General features: G+C 37.7%; 1 protein-coding gene across 2 annotated transcripts in view; it reads left to right on the top strand.

Moving 5' to 3' along the window:
- Positions 1-25,327, top strand: part of LOC129721814 (roundabout homolog 2-like) — a 289,428-nt gene that overhangs the window by 177,121 nt on the left and 86,980 nt on the right. The gene's annotated exons all lie outside the window — the stretch shown is intronic.

Raw genomic sequence — 25,327 nt, 5'->3', positions numbered from 1 at the left:
GAAAATACAAAACTTGTGCCCATCCAGAACAATATTCGCAACTTTGGCAACTCTGGTCAGACAGTATTACATAGGTATTTCCATTTCAAGTAAACACTGGGGGACGAAACGAAAGTGTTTCTAATTAGACATTTGAGGTTGGTGGTTGAGATTCTGATTATGTGTGGATGAAGGGGAAAAAATGAACCAGATCGTTGCATCAATACAAATGCAGCGAGGGAAGTCTTGCTAACACATGCATTGCGGTGCTTGGCTGTATGTTCTCCTGCAGAAACACATACAAGCGTGTGGCCGTCATAATTTTTATTACTTTTTGTTTGTTACTTTTTGTGTAAAATGCGCAGTCATAAGACACAAAAAGTAATAAAAAATTGCCCAAAAGTAATAAAATATTCCCTGTTTGCGTTGGGTGTACCCAGTTTACTAGGTATATTGTTACCGTTGCGCAACTCTTGCCCTAAAATGCTCATGCAGGAGAGTGCAAGTAGGGGAACAAGAAGTGTAGTTTGTCGTAAAATTAGATCTCGATGTGTTATTATTTAGGTTTAGTTTAAACACCTAGGAGTTTAAGTAAAGACCATTTCGGGCTGCTTTAGTGAGACTTAGAAGCCAAAATGTTAGCGAGCCGGTTAAGTCACAAGTCAGGTACGACAGAAGAACGTCGAACAACTGCGTATTCGATATAACCCCAAGCTTCTCTCCACAAAAACCCACAAAAACCCACCAGGACCCGTTACCATAGTCTGGCTGAATCCACGCAGAAGAGCCACCGACTGGATCGCCGGTTTGACGCAGCTTTTGAGGTCGAAGTCATTCTGAACAGGGACTACGACGGGCTGTTGTCCCATCCATCAACGGCATCGCGACGAGCATTGCTACGAGCATCGCGGCGAGCATCGTGCAGAGCAGCAGCGGTATCGCAAGAGCAACCAGCGCAGGCCACGTGCCTCCCCTCACATTCGGGCAAGCAGACTGAGTGGTTGTTTCAAATAAAAAACCGGTGAAAATATAATAGAGTTGAATTCTTGGTTCCGAAGTAGACCTGGAGCCGACCCTGAGGACCTTCGAGTCGCTCACGGCCGACAGGGAGTAAAGAAAAGAGGTCTTGGAAACCCAACCCCATACAGTCCCCAGAGGAACGACCAGGGACTAGGGGCTTTGGCAGAACCCCTTCAGGCAGAGCAGTAACAATATAATTCTGTCGACCGTGCTTGGGAAAGTAAGCATTCAGCGACCAATCAGAAGTCGAATTCTGCGTTTTAACAAGGCTTGACAATTTTCAAAAGTACAATAGTTCAAATAATCAAATTACGATTTTCTACATTTGGGCGGATGCGTAGATAATTTTCCAAGCGGTTGCTGCCGGAACGAAGGAAAATCATTGAAAATTAACCGACTTATTAGCATTCGAAATTGGACATATTTTTCACTCCTCCGCACAGTGGGGCGACTCCACACAAATGCTGGCCAAGCAAAAAAATGTCTTCAAATAATGGAAAACACATGTTTTTTTTATAATTTTGGGACGCTGATTCCGAATTTGATGTTATTTTTGCATGAAAATGTGTATTTTGAAGCCAGGGGTATTTTCATGTTTTTCATATATATCATATGAGGAAAATTTTTCGTCGGATTAAATTTTTTGGAGAACACAATGCATGATGCTTGAAAGACCTTCATATGCCATAAAAAACAAAAATTTATTATTCAGTTATTAAGAAAAAAAATCAATTAAAAAATATGTTTCGTAATGGAAATTACTTTGGCTTGGTTTTTTCAAGGTGACTATATTAAATTGCGATAACTTTCTTCTTTTTATTCACTTTCACCTTCATCTTCATTTTTGTGTTCATTTTCAATACAGTTTTAATATCTTCAAGGAGAGTTTTCAAAATGCAGTTTCTAACGTCAAAACAATTATTCATTATTTGTTCTGTAGAAATTATCAGGCGATTTATTATGTCATAGTTTGTGTTTACACGCTTGTTTCTACTTGTGACTGGTATGATACAAACTTAAATTATGATTTTGGTACTCAGTGCTGGTGATACGAAACATAAACAATGATTAGTTTTTGATACTGCGTTAAATATCGGAATATCGATGGGTTAAACTTGTTAATATGAAACAGTGTGATTAATCATACTGAAACATGTTTGAAAACGTTGCTATTATCAGACTAATACGAGCTATTTATTATTCTGTTGACTGTTTGCAGTGTGCAATTCAAATTTACATTTTTAAAATCCGATATGTGCCGAACACTCGTTGTTTCGCTTTGAAAGAAGGGTACTCTGCGCAGGATCGGACTAGATAGTGCCAATAGTGCCAAACCCTGCTGTCTAAACTTAAAACGCTGTTTTATGCAAAAAATACGAAATTTTTTGATTCCGCCTAATTTTTTTGAGTATTACAATGAGATTATACATTATCCAATGATGAGGATTTATTTTCCACTATTTTACAGACAACTTTTCCTTAGGCGTCATCAAGATACAAGTTACCCTTGAGGCTCCAGCAAATTTCGCAACATTGCATTTTTTTCAAGAAAAACGACAAAAAACGCTGACTAAGTACACTTTGAAAAATCATAAAAAATTCAAATTTTGTCGTATTGCTCTAAAAATTTGTATTCTGACACTTTAATAGTATACAACTATAGGAAAAATATAATTGAAATGGAATTCGCATTTTCATTTTTGGGTCGATGGCCAGCGAGTCTCCTTTCTGAGAGACTTTCTGAGAGACGTAGTTATACGTCAAATCGTCTCTGAAGGCTACACGAAAACCAACAATAGAAATGATAATTTAAAACGCTTTAATTAGACAGAGAAAAACAAAATGAAATATTAGCTAAATTTAGCCAGAAAGGGCTGAGAATGCTTTTTAGGTAAGAAGAAACAGAAGAAAGTAAAAATTGATCTGAAAATATGAATAAAATCCTTCTGAAAAACGGATGAGGTATTTCTAATCAACTAAAACTGCTTTGGAAACGCTTCTGGAGTTCAGGGAAAATTTCTTCAATATGGTTTAAATCGAAAAATTAATTCTAGTGGGTGGAAAAAGCCGAAAATAAAATGATTCAAATTTAGCTTAATGGTAGAAGAACGTATTTTAATGAAAGAAACAGGAAAAGTCAAAATTGATTTAGCTGAAAGTGGTTCTATAAATGGGCGAGACTGAAAACAAAACTGATTTTAAATTTAGGACACAGCTCAATTGAAAGTGCCTCAAAGAGTTGAAACAAAATTTATGAAAAATAATTTTAAATGGTAGCCACCAATTTTCTGTCAAACTACTTTCTCCTAGCGTGCTAAATCATCTAACTATATTTCCTTAAATATCTTAAACAAATTGGTGAATACTTTTTCATTGCCAATTTCAATTTAAATACACAACTGAATTCAATTGCTCAAAAGCTTTCGAGCCGGCCCGATTTCGTCGCAACCCAAGCAAGGTCCCGCGAATCGAAACACTCTTCAGTTTTTTAACTAAAATACACAATATATCACCTCTACCACGAGGCGCCGGTACCGATTCAAATCGTGAAACACGCGATCTCGCAAGCAAACAACGGCTTCAGTTCCCCCCAGAGTGCCGACGCAGTGGAGAAGGATGCCCACCAAGGGATTGTACAAATGGTATACTATTAATCAGTTTTTCATTTCTGACGCAACAATTTATGGCCGCTCATTTTCGATACGACCTCCGGTAGATCTGACCCTGCCCGGTTGCGAGGTAGGGAGGAGACTATTTTTTTTTCTTTAACAATGAAGCCGAGTCTTGAGGATTAGTGGATGGACTCGGTTGATCGTTATCTATGCTAATCGGGTGCGGCTTCCGTGCTGCCGACGACGAAGAGACGAACATCGCACCTCGCGGTAAATTAGTTTGTGATTTTGCCACACAAACTGGAGTGAAAGTTAGCTAACCATTACCAAAGGACTGGGTCATCAACGCAGTGATACATCATTATCTGTTAGATCCGCCTGCCAAGATAGACCGAGTCAAAGATACATCTTCCATCGCGGCGCGACGCTTACTTCCGTCCTGATGGCAAGCAATTAAATATGGAAAAGGGTTGAAAAAGATACCCACCGTTGACTGTGATGAAAGATACACAAGATCGTTGCTGCTTTTTAGAAGCATCGACGTTATCATGGCCATGAGAGATTTTCTCGGAACTTTCCGGCTGGAGCATATGCCTGCTCCCAGCGTGGACGAATTGTTAGTATTTCATTATTTCGACCAATTTTTTTCTCTACTCGGAAGCTGACAGACAGAAACAAACAGGATGAAAAGATGTAAAAGCGCTTGACTTTGATAAACAAGAAATTTGTTTGCTTTCGTGTTTCTTCCGTTCCGGCGACGACGACGCATTGTCTAGCCAGCAGTGCCGGATTTCGGGCCGGCCGGGTTTTTTTGGGAGTACGCGGAGGACGAAGGAGCAGCAGCACAGAACTGAACTGATCAAACAAAACGCTTATGGATGGCTGTTTTTCCGTTGATGTATGATGTTGCGCTGTTCTTTACGACCCGCTCTACGCTGGTGGTCTTGATTATGGATAATTTATGTGGATTCCAGATTGTGAAGCGTTCATAAATATATATAAGAGTGAAATTTTGACGATAAAGTATTACGTTTTGATTAGCATTCTGGTGGTTCCTCCTGCGTGTGTGTGGAACGTGAGTCATAAGCTTGGCAACTAATGTGGAGAACATGCTGTCGAATTTATAGAGCTCTGAACTTAGATCTCAGTATTCTGGTTGTTTGTTTGTTGGCAAACAATAAATATTAATTTAGCGTAGGAGCTGTACGGTTTCAATTTAAATTTTCATTTCTAGCGTAGCGCGAGTGCGGAATATTTTATAAATGCGTGATTATGCTTTTATGCTAGATACTCGAAGTATTATGAACTATGAGTTGTTATTCATAGACATAGTGCCATTTTTTGAACCATCAACTGAAACAAAATTTGCCTTATACTTTGAAATGATGCATGTCCACAAAATTTATAGATTTAATACACTTCTTCAAATCTCACATTCCATCTTGCAAGCGAAACTAAAGTAAACGCTACGCTAAGTTTTCCCCCTGTCACTAGGCAGCAAACTCAGAACTGAAATTGCTTCGAGCTGACAAAATTTGCTTCTCCGTGGCATTCGTACCGAAAACACGAACGACATACTTTATTCACATCTCTTTAATGTATCTACATGTTCGACGGTATGTTGCAGTCGGTACATAACCTAAAAATATCCACTCCACTATGTTCGCTGTCAATTATTCGCAAACTCACAGCCGGGGCGGTAGCCGTCAGTCCTAATAACTTTCCGCCATTCGACAGAGTACCTAGACGAATTCGTTATTCAAAAAGTGCACAATACATTAACATGTTCAACGCATAAGACCGTTGAGTACGTGATAGGTAGACAAGCTTTTTCGGTGGTGTCGGAATTTTCGATAGGGAGTGGAAGGAGAAGTTTTCAAACTCCAAAAATAAAAATCTCCCATTCAGATATAGTTCGCCCAGCAATCGAACTGCATCCTGCTTCACTGCACAGCTTCTGCATTTTTCATCGCATCGGCAAACTCCAAAACTCAGATGTGGATTAAATTTGAATAGAAAATTTATTTCGTTTACTCTGCTGCACACCGACAACGTCTCAGCGATTCAGTAGGGTGCACCAGATTTCAGGACATCATCACATTGAATCCTGTCTGGTTCCAACACTAATTTCAGACCGTAATTACAGCTTAATCTGAATAAATAAAGCTTGCGAAAACTCATAATTGAACAAAAACTTATCATATAAGTAGGAAACTTGGTGATTTGGGCATCCTTTGCACATGCGAATGATCACATCTGTTCCCAACCGAACCCAGGTATGCTACGGGTCTCCACGCAAGTTCATCCGGGTTTATGCCGACGACCGAATAGAGTTGTTGAGTTACTCTCTTCAGCATTTTCGTCGATATCAGACGGCAGCAGACACAGCGATGCTGTGGGTGAGACTGTGGGCAAAACCCTTCCCCCCCTTTTGCCAGTCGCTTGTACCTGCATGCACATACCGAGTGCAGTCTAAAGTGTCGAATCGAAACTCAAATGGAAGCAACAGTATTCCAAACGAGGAGACCCGGTACCGAAGGAAAAGGGATAAATATTCATTATTCCTCCAGGTTCACATAATGCGATGCTCGTTGATTTCAATGGATTATTCTACCCCGGGACAAGGATGCAACAGTGAGTGAGCGAGCTCGGAGCGGTATGGAAATATATTTTCGAAGCTCTAGCGCGACAAACGTCGAGCAGAGAACGACAACGCAAGGTTGGTTTTGCTTCCATATTCAGAAATTCCATCCGGAACTACGTGCGGCTGGGAATCGAAACAGAAGGAACCGAGACCAGAAAAAAAAATCCAACCGTCATGAGACAAAGCCGCTATCAGCCAGCCCGAACCCGACAACAACAAATATGATCTTACGCGAATTTGATGCTTCCTCATCCACAGACATGGAGGGGAGGAGAGGGAACGACTGTTTTGCATGCTGTGAGTGCATCAAAATCAATTTGTTAGCAAGCGTGAAAGAAGCGCTTTTTCTACGAGTTTTTAATCAGCATCCGATCTGGCACGGGTCGGAGCAAAGTTCAGAAGACTGAACGATGACTACTTGCTTATGATCCGTTCGTTCGCTCACTCGCTTCAGGTATGAACCAGACGTCACAGTAAACCGCGAGGAAATAAATTCCCTGTGGCTGGAAGTAAAAATTGCATAAATTTCGAATTTCTTTGATCGTAAAATTTAGATTCGTTTTCGGAATTTAGTAGAATTGGCTTTTTTGTTTTCTGCTGTAGAATATGTGGTATGATGCCACGTGTGATTCCTCACCGCAGGGATATGGTTAAACAAGAGTGAAGTTCTTTTAGCCAAGCTTGTCACATTGGCTTGGTATATTCCAGACTGTAATGGACAACGGTAACCACGTAGAAGCTCTTTATACGGACTTTAGCAAGGCATTTGACAGAATCGACATACCATTATTACTCTTCAAGCTCGAAAAATACGGAACTGAAACAAAATTTTTGGAATGGCTGCAGTCATACTTAACAAAACGAACACAAATAGTCCGCTTTCAAAATTCCTTTTCAAACCCAATAGAAGTAACTTCTGGGGTTCCTCAAGGTTCCCACCTGGGCCCTCTTCTTTTTATATTATACGTAAATGACATTTCCTTTCTTCTTAAGTCAATACATGTGCTTGTATATGCTGATGACATGAAGCTCTTTATAGAAATAACCAATGCAGAAGACTTCGAAATATTCCAGAACGAAATTAATGTATTCTACACTTGGTGCAACAAAAGCCTATTACAACTCAACATTAAAAAATGTAATTCAATAGCCTTTAGCAGAAAAACAGTAACACCACCAACAAACATTTTCTTAGGAAACCAACCAGTAGAAAAATGCAAAATCGTTAGGGACCTAGGCGTAATCTTAGACTCCAAACTCACATTCATAGAACATTATAATACAATTATCAACAAAGCAAATAGTATGCTGGGCTTTATAAAACGCTTCGGCCACAATTTTCAAGACCCATATACAATCAAACTATTATATATTACATACGTCCGACCAATTCTGGAATATTGTAGCATTGTATGGAATCCCTATATTGCCACACATGAAGAACGCATTGAATCTGTCCAAAAACAATTTCTTTTGTACGCGCTTCGTAAGCTAAATTGGACATCATTTCCCTTGCCATCATATGAAGCACGCTGCATGCTTATAGACATACAAGCACTTAAAGAACGCCGCGATCTTTCAATGCTTTATTTTATCAATGACATTATTTCTCAACGCGTGCAATCTACTCAATTATTATCACAACTAAATTTTTATGCACCCAGTCGTCAATTAAGAAATCGTAAAATATTTTCGGAAAATTCTCACAGAACAAACTACTCAAAAAATGGCCCAATAAATCGCATGATGCGTCACTATAACCAGCACTGCGAAAATATCGACATCACCATGGGCAGAAATCAAATAAAAAAACGACTAACTACTGGAAATAATGTATAGAATATAAGAAAGCATTGTATTATTATAACTGTAGTCTACATTTGCTTGACGAAATAAATAAATAAATAAATAAAAATAAATTCCAGTATATATCGTAATCTCATATAAGTTCATTAAATATTCACAAAATCTTATTATAACTGTGAACATAATCTTTACAGCCTAAGGCCTAACTCTACCTAAAATTTGATTAACAAAAGCTGTATGCCTCTTTATAATAATAATGTGGAAAAGCAAAAAATTTTAAATTTGGCATAATTCAACAATAAACACGTTAAACAATTTGTAGACTTTTTGTTGGATCCTTACACAATCATATGTATCTTTTGACGTTGGGTTAGAGTTTCTAGAATTAACTCTTAAAGGCGCGCGACGTTAAAAAATCATCTAAAAACATAAAATTTATGTTTAATAGGTTTACTGCCTTAAAACTAACCAATATGCATAAAAAAATTGAAAGATTTACTTTTTAATGTGCAAATATTACCATGTTGTTTTTAAACAACACTGTGACTTTATCGCAGAATAAAGTCTAAACAATTACTTTTGTTAACAGTAACTTTAAACTTGACCTTTTGTTAGTATAATTCAGACATTTTCACTAACCACTAACCTTACTTTAAAATTTATTTTCAAAGACAGTCACCACCAGTCGGGAATCTCGCCATGTTTTTTTTCGTTTCCGAGATTTTGACAGCAAAAATAAAAACAAAACATTCAAATACAGTACTTCCAGCTGTTAAGTTTTCTTCGTTAGAGTCTAGAGAGCTGTTCTAATGAATTATATTTCTGGAAAATACTAAAATACGTATATTTTAAAACGTTTTTAGCAGTGTTGTTTTAAAACAACATTGCGCATTTAAGGGTTTAAATTCTAAAGAGTTTTATATCACGTGTATTTACAGTATTTTCAATATCTGCAAAACATTGACGTTATGAATTTTGATAGAATACAATTTGAATTATATTTATGTATATTCAATAGAGTTATTCTGTTAATCAAAACCTTTGGGAAATTATAATTGTCGTGAATTTATCTAACTGTTTCCAAGCTCTTTTGTGGCTGACTTAGTTTCAAAGCTCTATCAATAAGTGTATTTTTGTGGCTCATTTTTACATAAAAATTAAAGGTGAGGAAAATTCGTTCAACCTACAGCGTGATTCGATCAAATTCAAATCGGCTTACAACGGGTTGTTCAAAAAGCTCGAAATCAACAGTCAACAGCAACAGAAATAAAAAGATCTATAAACAGTACGCCGCACAGTGGGGCAGATTGGTATGTTGGTGGGACAACACCTCATAACTTCTAAATGGTTGTTTCCACAGTGTTTATGTCTTCGGCAATGTTGTACAGCATAAGAATATCTTTATGAAAAATGTATTCGAGTAGCTTCAATTTTCTTCCTACAGATGGCGCTGACATCTATCTTCTGAATAAATGGTGCTAGCCATTTTGTTTCTTCAGAAAAGTTATTCATATCATCAATTGATATAAAGTTGTCGAAAACATCAAAATTTTAGGATTGACTGTTAACGAGATAGAACTAATTTAATTGTTCACAAAACAAAACCCCATAACTGCTCAAATTCAAATCATTGAATATTGGTGTCTTCGGCAAAGTTGTTCGAATGATTGTGATCTATCTTCAATGTTTGGTCTAGATCAGTTTATACTTATCTAAATCACTTTGTTTAAAAAATAAGCCCAATAACTTTTTAGATTCATGTTATAGCCCTTTCCGACCGGGCCCATATGAATGCGTAGATAGAAGGTGACTTAAACTAAACCTTCTCTTCCGCTTATTGAAAGTCTTATTGATTGTTTAATTGCTCACAAAGCTAGTGTTAACATCGCAGCTGCTACGAAAAATAAGAAACTGAAGCAAGCAAGTGTTTGTATAGGAATTACTTTGATTTGAGTTTTGTTATCCGTCATTTTTTACCTACACAATTGTGTGGGCTCGGTCGGAAAAGAATAGAGGTCACAAGTATCACGCGAAGTTGATCAACTATATACGATTTACCATTTTGCACATCATGTTTTGATCCAGAGTACTTTTTTTTATCTAGAATGTCAAAACAAGAAGGTTTGACATTTTCAGGCGATTTTTTTGGCAGGATTCCGAGTACATTCATGTACAACATGCCTGGATTACTGTTTGATCTAGATCGCTCAATTTTGAAAGTGAAATTCGTTTTGCTACTCAAGTTCAAGTCTAAGCAATTCTGTTCTTAGATCAGTTGTTAGGGTCATTTAATTGTTTGAGTCATGCATAAAAAAGTTTAAGTCACTTATTTCACACACGTACACATACACATTCTAAACGTATTGATCATGATTAATGATATATAACAAAATGATTGAATTTGGATAGATTACAGAAACATTAATTCATCGTCTTCCATATCATTTTCAACGTAAAGGAGTTTCACGACCGCTTTTTTTGTTTTGCGGGTATCAGTTGAATCGATGTTTGTTCTTAAACTGGACGAAAAAGGGGTCAGATATAACCAACATACCGTTTAATAAATCTTGTATGGTTTCAACTCTGCTGGACTTTTGGATGTGCGCTTCACGAATTCGTTAAAATGTGATGTCGTCATAGAAAGCTGCCGCGAAACGCATGATTTATACTTAAAAACATGCTGTACCAAAAATCGTATAACTTTTGAATAGGCAAAAAGTGGCAGCTAAAGTTGGGTTTTTTTAATTAGCTGTTTTTTTTTTATCTGCGTGAAACGTTGTGCTCAATCGTGGTATAGTAGGATATACTCAGCTATCTAAGTTTTTTCCTTTAATTTAACTCATATTGAAGAGATTTCATGCATAATATCATTATTATTTGGGAGCTCCTGCATTTTGTAGGTTGGTAAAGATGATCGAAATATTTTTTTTTGGTTTTATGAAATGTTAAACCCCAACTTCTCCTACCTCACGATGTACTAAAACATGCGAATTCTTTACAACCTATGCTTGATTTCTGGTCTGTAGGCATTCTAGTTTCTACAAAATATCGATTTTGAACCTAATTCCGGAAAAAAAGTTTTAGGTTTTGTCCGAGCTTTTGTATGAGGCTGCCCCAGTGTGCGCCGGTATAGTTTTTAGTCTAGCAAGTAAGTGTTGTTTGAAAAATGTGAAATAAGGCTTTGTAATTTGAGGTGTTTGTAAATTCCGCTGAAGATGACTGAAAAACAATAAAGAAATAAATATGATCCCAACAGAACAATATTTTATATTTACCTCCTTCGTACAAAGAACATGGATGCCAAGTTTGGTTGAAATCGGTGCAATCATTCGAGAGTTATGCTAGTTCGGTTATACTACAAACAGCAATCTTGAAATTTATGTTGTGATGCATTAATAAACAATTTAGAGATAGGGGGACTATCGTACTCACATTTTGCTGCAAGTTATAAGTCGCTTCTAATGCAGACAAGGGTTTATAACCTGGCTGAACGCGCTGGTTGCCAGGATAGTGCAGAAAATCCATGATAAATGTAAAAAAAATATTATGAGAACTTATTTCACTCAAACAGCCATAAATAAAAGCAGGCTATATATTGGGAAAATAAAACGATGGTCCAACTGAAATAAAATTATCAATAAATGGCCGACAACCCAGCAGACAATCGGTAGCAAACGAATTTAACGATTTCTTCTATACAATTGTGCCCCCGCTTGTCTCAACGATGAACAGTCACTGAGAAATCAGCAAATAAGATACGCTTAAGCAACTCATACCTCGATTTTTCTACAACTCGCGACGGAACAAGAGGTTGCAAGTGAGATGAGGAATCTAAATACAAATAAAGCTGTGGGCCAAACGACATATCTGCAAAATTCATTGGGTTCAAAACTAACGTTAACCACTACAAACCGATATCTTTATTTTCGACTTTGTGTAAAGTTCTACAAAAAATGTTCGTTGCTCGACTGCAGAACTATTTGAAAAATCACAAGATCCTGTATAGTTATCAATATGGATTCAGAACGGGTTCCAGTACACTAACTGCAGCCAGTGAGCTAGTTGATGAGATATGAAATCTAAAAAAAAGCATTCGACACTATCGACCACTGTTACAATTACTAGAGTATTATGGGGTAAGAGGAATTCGAAATGAGCTGATTCGTAACTAGGCAATTTGTCTGCGTAAACGGAATAGAAAGTTCACTTCGCAGAGTGATGGTTGGCGTGCCGCAAGGTAGCAACCTTGAGCCACTATTATTCCTTCTCTACGTCAATGATTGACTTAAACTTAATCTACACGGCACTTACTTACTTTTACTTTACTTTTATGGCGACAGATCGTTGAGATTTTATGCCGAAACCAGAATACGCCACCTCAAAATTCGGTCTTGGGCTGCTTCTCCCCAGTCTTTCCTTACACTCGCTGCTCTGACATCCTCTGACACTGTAACCTGCCTTGTTTCATCAGCTTGCAAATATCAGCGTGTAAACTTCGTACAGCTCGTGATTCATGCGCCTGCGCCACACCCCATTTGCTAGTCGGTAAGTATCAATTATTTGCTGATGATACTTCGTTACCGTACGAGGATGTGATAAGGGACGATTTGGTTAAGCTTCAAGCTTTATTTAACGAATTTGTCCAAAACAAAATACATGCTATTGCACTCGCTACGTTGTATCATGCCACTCCAAAGTGATTTAGTGGTTCAATCAACAACGGTAAATGTAGACGAAAGTTTCAAACATCTCGGTTTAGTAAAGGATTCCCCATTAACATAGAGAGATCATGAGAAATTGCTGTTTCTACCTTCCAGAATTTTATTAACTTTGTATCTCGCGTTCATCCAGTCAAGACTACAATACCTTATACGAATCTGGAGAGCTGCAACAAAGTCTCGCTTGAAACCCTTGCACTTCAAAACTGAGGTTATTCTCAACTGTGGATTTGCACAATATTAGTTCTCCATCAGTGCTACCAGTGCTTACCTTGCGTGAGCTTCCCAATAACCTGCACAACCAAACAGCGGGCCATAATCAAAATCTGGAACGGCCATCACACAGATATTCACTAAGGAACCGTACAGTTTTACCTTGCGGCCGTACATACAGAAATGTTGAGGGGATCGGTTCTATATTTCAGCAGGAAATGTTTCAACTCTTTACCTAAAGCAGAACGCGAAAAGAATCAAATTCTATATTAGGTACGAAAATTCGCCTATTCAGATATTTGAAACCGCCATGCGTTCCTTCTACATCACAGGCCACATCATCCGCTGTCGAAGTTTCACCGGGACGCACACAACAGAGCACTGTGAGAGCCTATATTGTCTCTGACCCAGTCGTGACTCACAGGATCGCCATAGCTTTACTGTATTCTGCCATCAATATCGTCCCGGTCCTGTTGGTAACCTGTACCTCCAGTATAGATAAATCCGTTTGCCACCCGAGGATATGACTCGTAACTGAAGAATTTAATGAAAATTTGAACAAATTCTTACTCTCTTTCGGGTATTTTAGTGATGTAGCATAGCATAGCATAAGGGAGTACACATCTTAAGTGGCTATACAATGATTAGGTTAAGAAAAATGTGTTACTGTTGGTCATGTTGCCAGTCATCGTGGTTTAAGGTATTTTGGTGAATTGCCCTCAAAATGTCCTTTTCGAACAGATAACACCAGGGCTTCTAGTGGCCATAAAAATAATTCCTATCCAGTTTTCCACGAGCGTTAATGGCGGATAGATTTGACATTTCATGGCTGGATAAGATCTGAAAACAAGATCAAATACCATCCAATATGGGTATTTTTGAGAGAGACTGGAATCCAGACGCCATTGAATTCCAAGATGACGTCTTCCATTATCTGGAAAAATAATCCAAAGTTTCCGAACACCCCCCAATATAGGTATTATATTCCGAACACCCCCCAATATATGGGTCATTTCATGTCAAGTGTCCGAGGAAATGCATCGACCATCTGCGATTTTGACCAAAATTCGTGAGTCGATGTATTTTAAGCAGGAACCTATAAGTACAAAGTGTTGTATCGATTGGTGGACCCCTCGGCCAATGGGACTGCCTCCACTTTTTGCGAATTTAGCAAAACACCTTTTTTATTTTGTGAATATCTTGGGACCCTGAAGAGCTACAGGTGATATTGACACATCATTTTGAAGGGTTTTAGATGTAGAATCGAACTACGTTATCAATTTTTTTCTGCAGTGTTGCCAAAATTGCATTTTTTTCGATTCAAAACTTAATTTGCAATTTCCTCAAAATACCCACCCTTCGATTTTGATTTTGACCACGCCAATGTGTTTAGCAGACGATTTCACATAGGAATCATTTATCAGCAAAAAACAAAATTTAGCGTTCTTTAGATACAGCATTTTCAAAATTGCAAGAGTTTGGATTTTGTCTACGCACGAAAGCGCTTCTACATAAATTGATGCAATCTTAATGGTATCCTAGCAGGCGTTTGTGTAATCGAAGAGTTTTTCCTTAGAGGAGCATCCGTTAATGATGTAACGCAAAAAATCCCGTTCTAGAAACATTTTCACGAAAAGTTACAGGAGAGTTTTGGTTACACTTTTCACATGAATCTTCATTTTATTGGTTTATCGCATGGTAGAAAACATCCTCTATCAATTTAAAACCGTTTCCTAACAGGCGAATGGTCATGTTTTTTCCTGATTTAAGGTTTGCTATGATTTCAAAATTATAAACAATGTGTATCATCACGGGTGCAGTCTTTTCATTCTTGAAGATGGTGTGTTTAATAGGATTGTATTTAAAACAAATTTGTGTCGCTGGAAAACGGTTTTGGTTATCACAGCAGCTTACGCGATGAGATTTACTAGCTACTGAGGGAGCATGCGTGAAAGACGTAGCATTTTTTAGTTTTTTTTAGCCCCTTCCCCCTCTCCTACCGTAGCATTTCGTCACAAAGTCAGACCCCTAGAGATAATTATGTAGTATTATAACGAAGATTTGTTTGAACATGTGGTCTTGAATGTAAACATGCAAAACTATGAAATGAAATCTGAGAACAGCATTTTTTCACGTTATTAACAATGTCGCAAGTTGGTTTCAAAATCCGAATCATGGACAAAAGTGTACATTTAACAAAAAACAGTTTGAATTTAAATACGAAAAGTGTAGCCAAAACTCTCCTGTAACCTTTCGTGAAAATGATTCTAAAGCGGGATTTTTTGCGTTACATCATTAACGGATGCTCCTCTAAGGTACATCTCTTCGATTACACAAACTCCTGCTAGGATACCATTAAGAATGCATCAATTTATGTAGAAGCGCTTTCGTGCGTAGACAAAATCCAAAATCTTGCAATTTTGAAAATGCTGTATCTCTGGAACGCTAAATTTTGTTTTTTGCTAATAAGTGATTCCTATGTAAAATCGTCTGCTAAATACATTGGCGTGGTCAAAATCAAAATCGAAGGGGGGGTATTTCGAGGAAATTGCAAATTAAGTTTTGAATTGAAAAAAAATGCAATGTTGGCAACACTGCAGAAAAAATTGATCACGTAGTTCGGTTCTACGTCTTAAACCCTTCAAAATGATATGTCAATATCACCTGTAGCTCTCCAGGGTCCCGAGATGTGTGGCAAAGTGGAGGCAGTCCCATTGGCCGAGGGGTCCACCAATCGGTACAACACTTTGTACTTATAAGTTCCGGCCCAAAATACATCGACTCACAAATTTTGGTCGAAATCGGAGATGGTCGATGCATTTCCTCGGACACTTGACATGGAATGACCCATATTGACCCTAGACGTAATTTTGGAATCTAATGTGGTAATTTCCGTTTATTAGAAATCTGCCAAAAATGATCTAATAATTCCTAATATGTATTAGTATTCCCGGTATTGAACTGATATTCAAAGGCTGTAAGGCGACATCCATTTTGTACGTCACGCAAATTTTTTGAAGAAGTACGTCACGTCACAGCAACTGCCCTTCCCTATTGAAAGAATGCAGATGTGAGTGTTCTGCCCCAAAAAGCAGTATCGAGGTTCGATACTGACCTAACAAGTCTTCTGTTGTAAGTTGATATCCCTGCTCTGGAGAAACCGTTAGGGGTAAGCGGGGTAAGACCGCCCCCTTAAACAATTCTGTTTATAGAACAATAAGTTGCGGCTGCAATTTCATTTTTTCTTCGCTAAGAGGTTCTTCTATTCAATACCCGTATTTAAAAAATAAGAACTGAAAAATTTCTGTTTATTTTCCAGCTTTTTTTAAATTTTAACAATGCATTGAAAATGTGCAGATCTTTTTCATGCGGGGTAGCCCGCCCACCAGCGGGGAAAGATCGATTTTATCGGTATAGTGTCTTTGACAAAGTTGTAGATGGTATTTTTTTTAATAAAATATACACTGTGGAAAATCTGAAAAAAAATTTTTTTTCTAAGTTTTAACTTTTTTTTTGTTTTTTGACTATCCAAGTTCAAATCAATGTTTAGGTAACTTTTTGTGGTTTTCAAAATAAATAGATTTTTAGAATTGGGGGTTCTCCAGATATTCAATTTATAATAAATCTGTTTTCAAGCTAAAATAAAAACTCATTAAACCTGTCTGTATGATTTTTTTGAAGACATATTATGTAAAGAGAAATAATAATTATTATTAATTTTTTGTTCATATTTTAAATTTTTTATGTTTTTTTTTATTGAAGAACAAAATTACCAACGACTCTATACATCAAACAAACCGCCAAAAAAAAATCTTTACAAAATTTGAGCTATTACTTACTTTTGAGGCGACAGACAGACAATCGATCCAGTGCCGAATCCAGAATACGTCGCCATGTCCCTCGGTCTTGGGCTGCTATCCTCCAATCGCCCCTAACACCTATTTCGCGTGCATCCTCGTCGACAGCACACATCCAAGGAGTGCGGGGTCTACCCCGAAGTCGACGACCTCTATCGGGATTCCTGCTAAATATAGCCTTCGCTTGACGCTCATCCGGCATTCTCGCTACATGCCCAGCTCACTGAAACCTGCAGTGTTTTATCCGCTTGACTATATCCGCCGATTTGTATGCCTGGTACCTTCATGCGTCTGCGCCAAACACCATTTTCTAGTTTGCCACCAAGGATTGAACGCAAAATCCTACGCTCAAAAACACCAAGAGCTCGCCAATCAGCCTCTTTCAGCGTCCATGATTCATGGCCGTAGAGATCCACCGGAAGAATCAGTGTTTTATAGAGTACAAGTTTAGTACGGATTTGCAGACTGCCGGACCTTAGCTGGTTACGTAATCCGTAAAAGGCCCTGTTTGCGGCTGCTATCCGCCTCTTCATTTCACGGCTAACCTCGTTGTCACATGTCACTAATGTTACCAGGTAAATAAATTCGTCGACTACTTCAAATGTTTCCCCATGTAGCACCAACGCAGCACTAACCTCCGACGGACTACCACGCACTCTACAAGCCACCATGTATTTCGTTTTGGCAGAGTTTATGACAAGTCCTAATCTCGCAGCTTCCCTCCTGAGAGGTCCGAAGGCCTCTTCCACAGCTCTACGGTTGATACCAATGAAGTCGATATCGTCGGCAAAACCGAGAAGCATGTGCGACTTCGTAATCATGGTGCCGCTTCTCTGCACACCAGCCCTCCGTATAGCACCTTCCAATGCGATGTTGAACAATAAGTTCGACAACCCGTCACCCTGCTTCAAACCATCTAACGTCAGTTATGCTCCGATAATTGCTACAGTCCAGGCGATGACCTTTTTTGTAGATCGGGCATATAAGACCCTCCAACCAGTCCGAGGGCAATTCTTCATCAGACCACACTCTCAGCATGATCCGATGCATGGCACGATACAGCTGTTCGCTCTCGACTTTGAAGAGTTCGGCGGGAATGCCGTCCTTCCTGGCTGCCTTTCCATTTCTCAGCTCCCTCACTGCTTTCTTCACCTCGTCCATGGATGGTGGATCCACAGCTTGACCATCATTCTCAATAATCATCCTGCTCCTTTCGACTCCACTGTTTCCCTCCCTCGTTCAACAGCACACTGAAGTGTTCCTTCCAACGCCTAGCTTCCTCTGTTTTATCGGTTATCAGGTTCCCTCTCTATCGTTGCACATGACAGGGGCTGACACGTTTCGATTCCCGATTCCGTTGACCTTCTTGTAGAAGCTCCTCGCATCGTGCCTGGAGAGGCAACCTTCCACCTTCGCAGGAATACGCTCCCAATGCTGTCGTTTCTTCCGGCTATGAAGTCTCTTTTCAGCGGCTCTTGCATCTCGTTATCTACCCATGCCCTGACGAGTCACAGCCGTTGCCAACATGTGACCCCTGGCGCGGTTCTTCTCTTCCGTCACTCGCTGGCACTCAGCGTCAAACCACTCATTGGACACAGCTGCCGCAGTTGTACCCAACACTTCTCGCGCTGTAGTGCTGATCGAACTGTGGATGTGCCTCTACTGTTCATTCAAGTTCCCTTCAACTCTTTCCCCAATCCGTTCATCAACCTTCTGCGAGTACTCCCTCAGTTGATAGCCGCTGGATGTTCAACTGCATCCTCCTCGTTGGTTTGGATTTCAACACGTTTGGACACGTTTGGACAGTCGGGCGGATTTTGGCTTCTACGAAACAGTGATCCGAGTCAACGTTCGGTCCTCAGAACGACCTCACGTCTGTAACGTCTGAAAAGTGCCGTCCATCAATCAGAACGTGGTCAATTTGAGAGCAAACTCTCCATTCGGGTGCATCCAGGTGTGCTTACGTATGTTCCGGCGTGCAAAATAAGTGCTACAGATAGCCATCCCTCTAGCTGCAGCGAAATTAACAAACCTTCAGGCCATTGTCGTTCGTAGTAGAGTGGAAGCTTTCCCTACCAGTTACGGGGCGGAAGAAGTCTTACTGCCCGACCTGTGCATTTGCATCTCCAATGACAATCTTTATATTGTGTCCTGGGCACTCATTGTATGTCTTCTCCAGGAGCTCATAGAAATCCTCCTTTTCGTTATCGGGTTTCTCGTTGGTCGGTGCGTACACATTTATTAGGCTGTAGTTGAAGAATTTGCCCTTAATTCTAAACACGCATATACGGTCACTGATCGGCCTCCATCTAATGACACGCTTCATCTGTTTTCCAATTAGTACGAAACCGACTCCTCTTTCTGCTTTCACGCCGCCGCTTTAATAGATGTGGTACCTAAATGAAGTGTCCGCAATAGGATCTACTGCTCGGAATTCGCGTTCTCCCGATTTCGGCCACCGCACCTCTTGGATAGCTGCAACCTACACATTCACCTTCCGCATCTCTCTAGTCAAGATAGTTGCGCGTGCCGGTTCGAGTAGAGTCCTTACATTCCAAGTACCGAGTTTCCAATAATCGTTGTCCTTTGTCATTCACCTAGATCCATGTCGATTATTCCGTTCCGTATTTATATCTGGATTGTTCGTAGTATTTAATATTCGGTATGCTGCCTTACTATGGCTGCGATACTTAGTCTCGCGACGGGGCTGCCGTCTTTGATATAGCTGGCGAGACACCGCTTTTCATGATCCAGCCGCCCGCTCCGGATCAGACGCTGTTGTACGCCGCCCCTAACATGGGGAAACAGCCGCGTACGTTCCCCCCTCCCAGTCAGCATACGACTAAAGTTTCCACCGGGGTTGGTTACCCGATCTCCGCTAAGGTCACTCGTATCCCGGTCGGCACCACGTGGAGGTTGGGATAGGAGTTGCTGGACAGAGGTGAATAACCACAATAGGATCTCAAGTGACACGTGTCCAATCATTCGCCAACCATTTGAGCTATTAATATTTCTATTACTCCATGATCCAACAACCATCAAATTTTAGCTTACCTTTTGTAGATTTTGCAGGCAAAAACATGATTTTTTTAAATAAACTGAATAAAAAAATTAAAGTCTATTTTTATATCTTTTCTTTAAATTTTTTTGCAGTGTATACTTTTTTCGAAAAAAAAACCTTTATTTTCAACTCTGCCGGAGACGTCATATCGATCAGATAAACCGTCCTGGCTCTAAAATTATTTTTGTTTATCAATACCATTTTTACACAAGTTTTGTTTTTTCAAAAATTAGTCGCGTTTAAAAAAATATTACAAGAAAATCTTCAACCAAATCGAAAATGGTCGATTAACATCGATGTCTTATGTGGCTTGAAATTGCTTTACTGATCCTGTAAATATTCCCCTTGTAGTGTCGAGGCATTTGGGTCTCGAAGTAAAACAACAAGCAGTTGTATATGTGGCGGTTTTACCCCATGCATAGTGGGCGACTTTACCCTTTAACCCTTTACCTTTAACATTTTCATATTCCATCGAAAAAGTAGTCAAAATTACAAGATTACTCACAGCCTTCAATATATCCGAAAGAAGACAGATTCAGGCAAGCGGTTAAACGTATATTCTCGAATAAAACAATAGATTTTAGACAGAAAAACCTTAAGTTCCGTAGCCGCAGAACAATAGCGCATTGACTGGTTGCCAGCTGAAAGGTTGTTTTTGATTATTTCTGTGACCGTTCGCGCACTATCAAAAAAGAAAGAGGTGCAAAATGTTATGTAATTATACTGTAATAGACATGTTAAAGAATTTTTTCGATTATTATACAACTTGGTAGTGAAACTACGGTAAGCGGTCTTACCTTGTTTACCCCTAGTGTCAGCAGAGTCGTAGCGCTAGCCCCACAATTGTCTTGTACGTTAACACAGTAGGCTGCGAAATTTGTAACAAATAAGCATAAGATCTAATTACCAATCGGAGTTCTTTACCTAATGTTCCAAGCAAAATCAACAAAAAAAGAACATCTCGCTCATCGTTAATAAATTCCACCGATTTCAGGAATGGTTTCCGATTGCTGTAGTCGGATATTTTTCAGTAGCCTTAGATATGTCAATGAAAGCTTGATTTTTATGCATCAACTCGAGCTCGTTAGACCATTGTTGCCAATTGTACATTTTTTTCTGAAAATGTACAGATTTTTTCGCTTTGTCGGCACAGATTTTGTACAGTACAGTTTACAGATTTTGGTGAAAAAGTACAAATAAGTACAGGTTTATCAAATGTCTTGAAAAGATTAGTCTAAACTTTGTCGGAAATAGTACAAATGTACAGGATTTTCCAGCTCTCAGTACCAGACTTGTGAAATTTCGAAACCACAAAATGAAAATGACACAACAGCAATTTTATTCTCTCAAGTTAAAATTAGTATTGAGTGTCACCCGTGTCAATTCTCAATGAAAATCATGCCAGTGAAAAAAATGATAATGGCCAAGAATCGTTGAAATAGATGAATATTTTCTTCCTAAAACACCTAAGCATCACTAAAACAACACAACGCGTGTGAAATCGCAGTAATCGGTGTTATCACTGTTAACTTATTGAAGCTTGAAATAATTTTATTTTCGGCTCGTTCGTACTGAAATTGATATTCATAGATTACAATTTCAAACGATATTTTGTTGCCAACAGTGAAAATTCGCAGCCCTCCCCGGTATAGATGAAAATGTGGCAACACTGCGTCAGACCCATTCGAAGAATCAAGACTTTCTGCTGATGCCTCAAAAGTTGTGAATAAAAAGGGGGTATACTAAACAATCAAAAAGTTGTGAATAAAGAGGGGGTATACTAAACAATTGTTCTAGTCAATTTTTTATTTTTAAACATTTTTCATGAGGCGTCACGCAACGTTATACCCCCTTCCCTCCTACGTCACACATCGTCACGATTTTCTTAACCTCTCTCCCCCCTATATGCGTGATGTACTTTATGGATGCCGCCTAAATCGACCTCAATTACCATTTTGAATCTTCACAGGGCAAGCATATAATGTCCAAAGAGTTATTGTACCAAAATACCTGAAACCATAAAAATGGCACCGCTGACATCGATTTTAAAGTTGATAGGTTAAAAATGTCAAAAATGTCAAAAAAGTCAAAAATATCAGAAATATCAAAAATGTAAAATAAATGCTAAAAATGTCAAAAATTTCAAACATGTCAACAATGAAAAAAAAATGTCAAAAAAGTCAAAAATGTCAAAAATGTCAACAATGTTAACAATGCACAATGGTCCAGAAACCGAATTTAGGGGGAAAATTCGGGTCTAGAGCTCTATAGCAACATTTTAGAGAAAAACTTTCGTCTACAAAGTTGTTACATATGACAAAGCGCTCATTGAAAAATTATCAAAAATTAGGGTGACCAACATTTTAGATGCAATCAACTATCTAACTTTTTATCTTTATAGATAGAAGAAAAATTTGTTCTACAATGTTATAGTTCCTTTAATTTTAAGTAACTTTGTAAAACAAAGTTTTTCTCTATATTTGAAAACAACCGACTTATATTGAAAAAACATGTTTTACGCTCTAACTTTTTATTTCAAGTTTCATCTCAAAACTGTCTTTGAACGACTTTAGAGCTTTTTAATAGAAACAATTTGCAATGCTGATATCGTAAATATCTCAATTTTACTCAAAGTTATTAATATTTTTCATAAAAAAATATGCGTTTTTCATTTGTATGTCATTCATTTTGGGGCAAACATAAAAAATTATCTCTTGGTCTCATTTTGATGGGCATACTTGACTCTATAAATGAGAGAACTTTAGAAATATGTTTTTTTTAAATTTGAGTTAATTTCAATTTAAAAACAAAACGAAAATTTCAATAATTTTATACATTATGCATATAAAAGCACCCAGATTTAGTTTTTGGTAGTTTTATTTTATAACTAGACGTAATTACCTTTAATTTGACCCAAAAAGATCGAAAATCGATCAACTGGTTCAAAAGTTATGAATTTTTTTAAATAGCATACATCGATTCGATGTATGTTATTTAAAAAAATTCATAACTTTTGAACCAGTTGATCGATTTTTTAGCCGTTTTTTATGGTCATCCTAATTCGGAGCTATATTCGGCTGCTATAGAGCTCTAGACCCAAATTTCCCCCTAAATTTGGTTTCTGGACCATTGTGCAATGTCAACAATGTCAACAATGTCAACAATGTCAATAATGTCAACAATGTCAACAATGTCAACAATGTCAACAATGTCAACAATGTCAACAATGTCAACAATGTCAACAATGTCAACAATGTCAACAATGTCAACAATTTCAACAATGTCAACAATGTCAACAATGTCAACAATGTCAACAAGTCAACAATGTCAACAATGTCAACAATGTCAACAATGTCAACAATGTCAACAATGTCAACAATGTCAACAATGTCAACAATGTCAACAATGTCAACAATGTCAAAAATGTCAAAAATGTCAAAATAGCAAAAATGTCAAAAATGTCAAAAATGTCAAAAATGTCAAAAATGTCAAAAATGTCAAAAATGTCAAAAATGTCAAAAATGTTATAAATGTCAAAAATGTCAAAAATATCAAAAATGTCAAAAATGTCATAAATGTCAAAAATGTTAAAAATGTCAAAAATTTTGAAAATGTCAAAAATGTCAAAAATGTCATAAATGTCAAAAATGTCATAAATGTCAAAAATGTCATAAATGTCAAAAATGTCAAAATTGTCAAAAATGTCAAAAAATGTCAAAAATGTCAAAAATGTCAAAAATGTCAACAATGTCAAAAATGTCAAAAATGTCAAAAATGTCAAAAATGTCAAAAATGTCAAAAATGTCAAAAATGTCAAAAATGTCAAAAATGTCAAAAATGACAAAAATGACAAAAATGTCAAAAATGTCAAAAATTTCAAAAATGTCAAAAATTTCAAAAATGTCAAAAATGTCAAAAGTGTCAAAAATGTCAAAAATGTCAAAAATGTCAAAAAAGTCAAAAATGTCAAATATGTCAAAAATGTCAAAAATGTCAAAAATGTCAAAAATGTCATATATGTCAAAAATGTCAAAAATGTCAAAAATGTCAAAAATGTCAAAAATGTCAAAAATGTTAAAAATGTCAAAAATGTCAAAAATGTCAAAAATGTCAAAAATGTCAAAAATGTCAAAAATGTCAAAAATGTCAAAAATGTCAAAAATGTCAAAAATGTCAAAAATGTCAAAAATGTCAAAAATGTCAAAAATGTCAAAAATGTCAAAAATGTCAAAAATGTCAAAAATGTCAAAAACGTCAAAAATGTCAAAAATGTCAAAAATGTCAAAAATGTCAAAAATGTTAAAAATGTCAAAAATGTCACAAATGTCAAAAATGTCAAAAATGTCAAAATGTCAAAAATGTCAAAAATGTCAAAAAATGTCAAAAATGTCAGCAATGTCAGCAATGTTAACAATGTCAACAATGTCAACAATGTCAACAATGTCAACAATGTCAGCAATGTCAACAATGTCAACAATGTCAACAATGTCAACAATGTCAACAATGTCAACAATGTCAACAATGTCAAAAATGTCAAAAATGTCAAAAATATCAAAAATGTCAAAAATGTCAAAACTGTCAAAAATGACAAAATGTCAAAAATACCAAAATGTCAAAAATGTCAAAATAATCAAAAATATCAAAAATGTCAAAAGTGTTCAATATGTCTAAAATGTTTAATTATCTTGTGACTAGTCAAAAACTCAGAACCTCTGATTTGAAAAGCAACTGAGGCTCTTTGTATTTTGCTTGATTGTGGAACGAATCTTAACGAATAACCAGTGAGATTGTCGAATAATTGACTATTCAAGATTCATACAAATTCTCAGACGAATCACCGTAACATCCATATGCAACATCCACTGGTTCATTAATGGTCCAGATAAATGTTCCTGCACGAGTTTCGCATTCGTTCTACACCTACTGCTTCCTGTGATTGAATAAGTTAGGCTCGTTTGGACTGTAAAAAAAAAAACAAATAATAACAGTGAACCAACCTTAGAATTGTTCCGTCAGTCTCACGAATCCATAACGATCCCAGCAGCATCAACGAGCGAGACAGAAAACGCAAAAGTCGCACCCTTGTCATAAATCTTTGGTCATTTCTCGACGTCATCTTCGCCCCGAGGCTGGTTGTTGACTGACATAACATTTTCATTTCTCCGGATTCTATACGCTCCGCTCTGTACCGAAGCCATGTTGCTGCCAGTTAAACTTCCATTTAATTTTGATAAATCACTTCCTCTTCCACCGCCGTGGTTTGCATGATCTTCAGGGCAGCTGTTCCGTCATAATCTGCTTGCTCGAACAAATTTGTATGAGCTTACCGGGATTGCTGAGAGTCCAAAGTCAGCTCTACAATGGGACAGAACTTTGTCTTACTTTCCATTTAGCAAGAAGCAACACTGAACCGTGCG

This window comes from Wyeomyia smithii, chromosome 2 (assembly GCF_029784165.1).
Source record: "Wyeomyia smithii strain HCP4-BCI-WySm-NY-G18 chromosome 2, ASM2978416v1, whole genome shotgun sequence".
Lineage (NCBI taxonomy): Eukaryota > Metazoa > Arthropoda > Insecta > Diptera > Culicidae > Wyeomyia > Wyeomyia smithii.
This window is presented reverse-complemented; position numbering and strand designations above follow the sequence as displayed.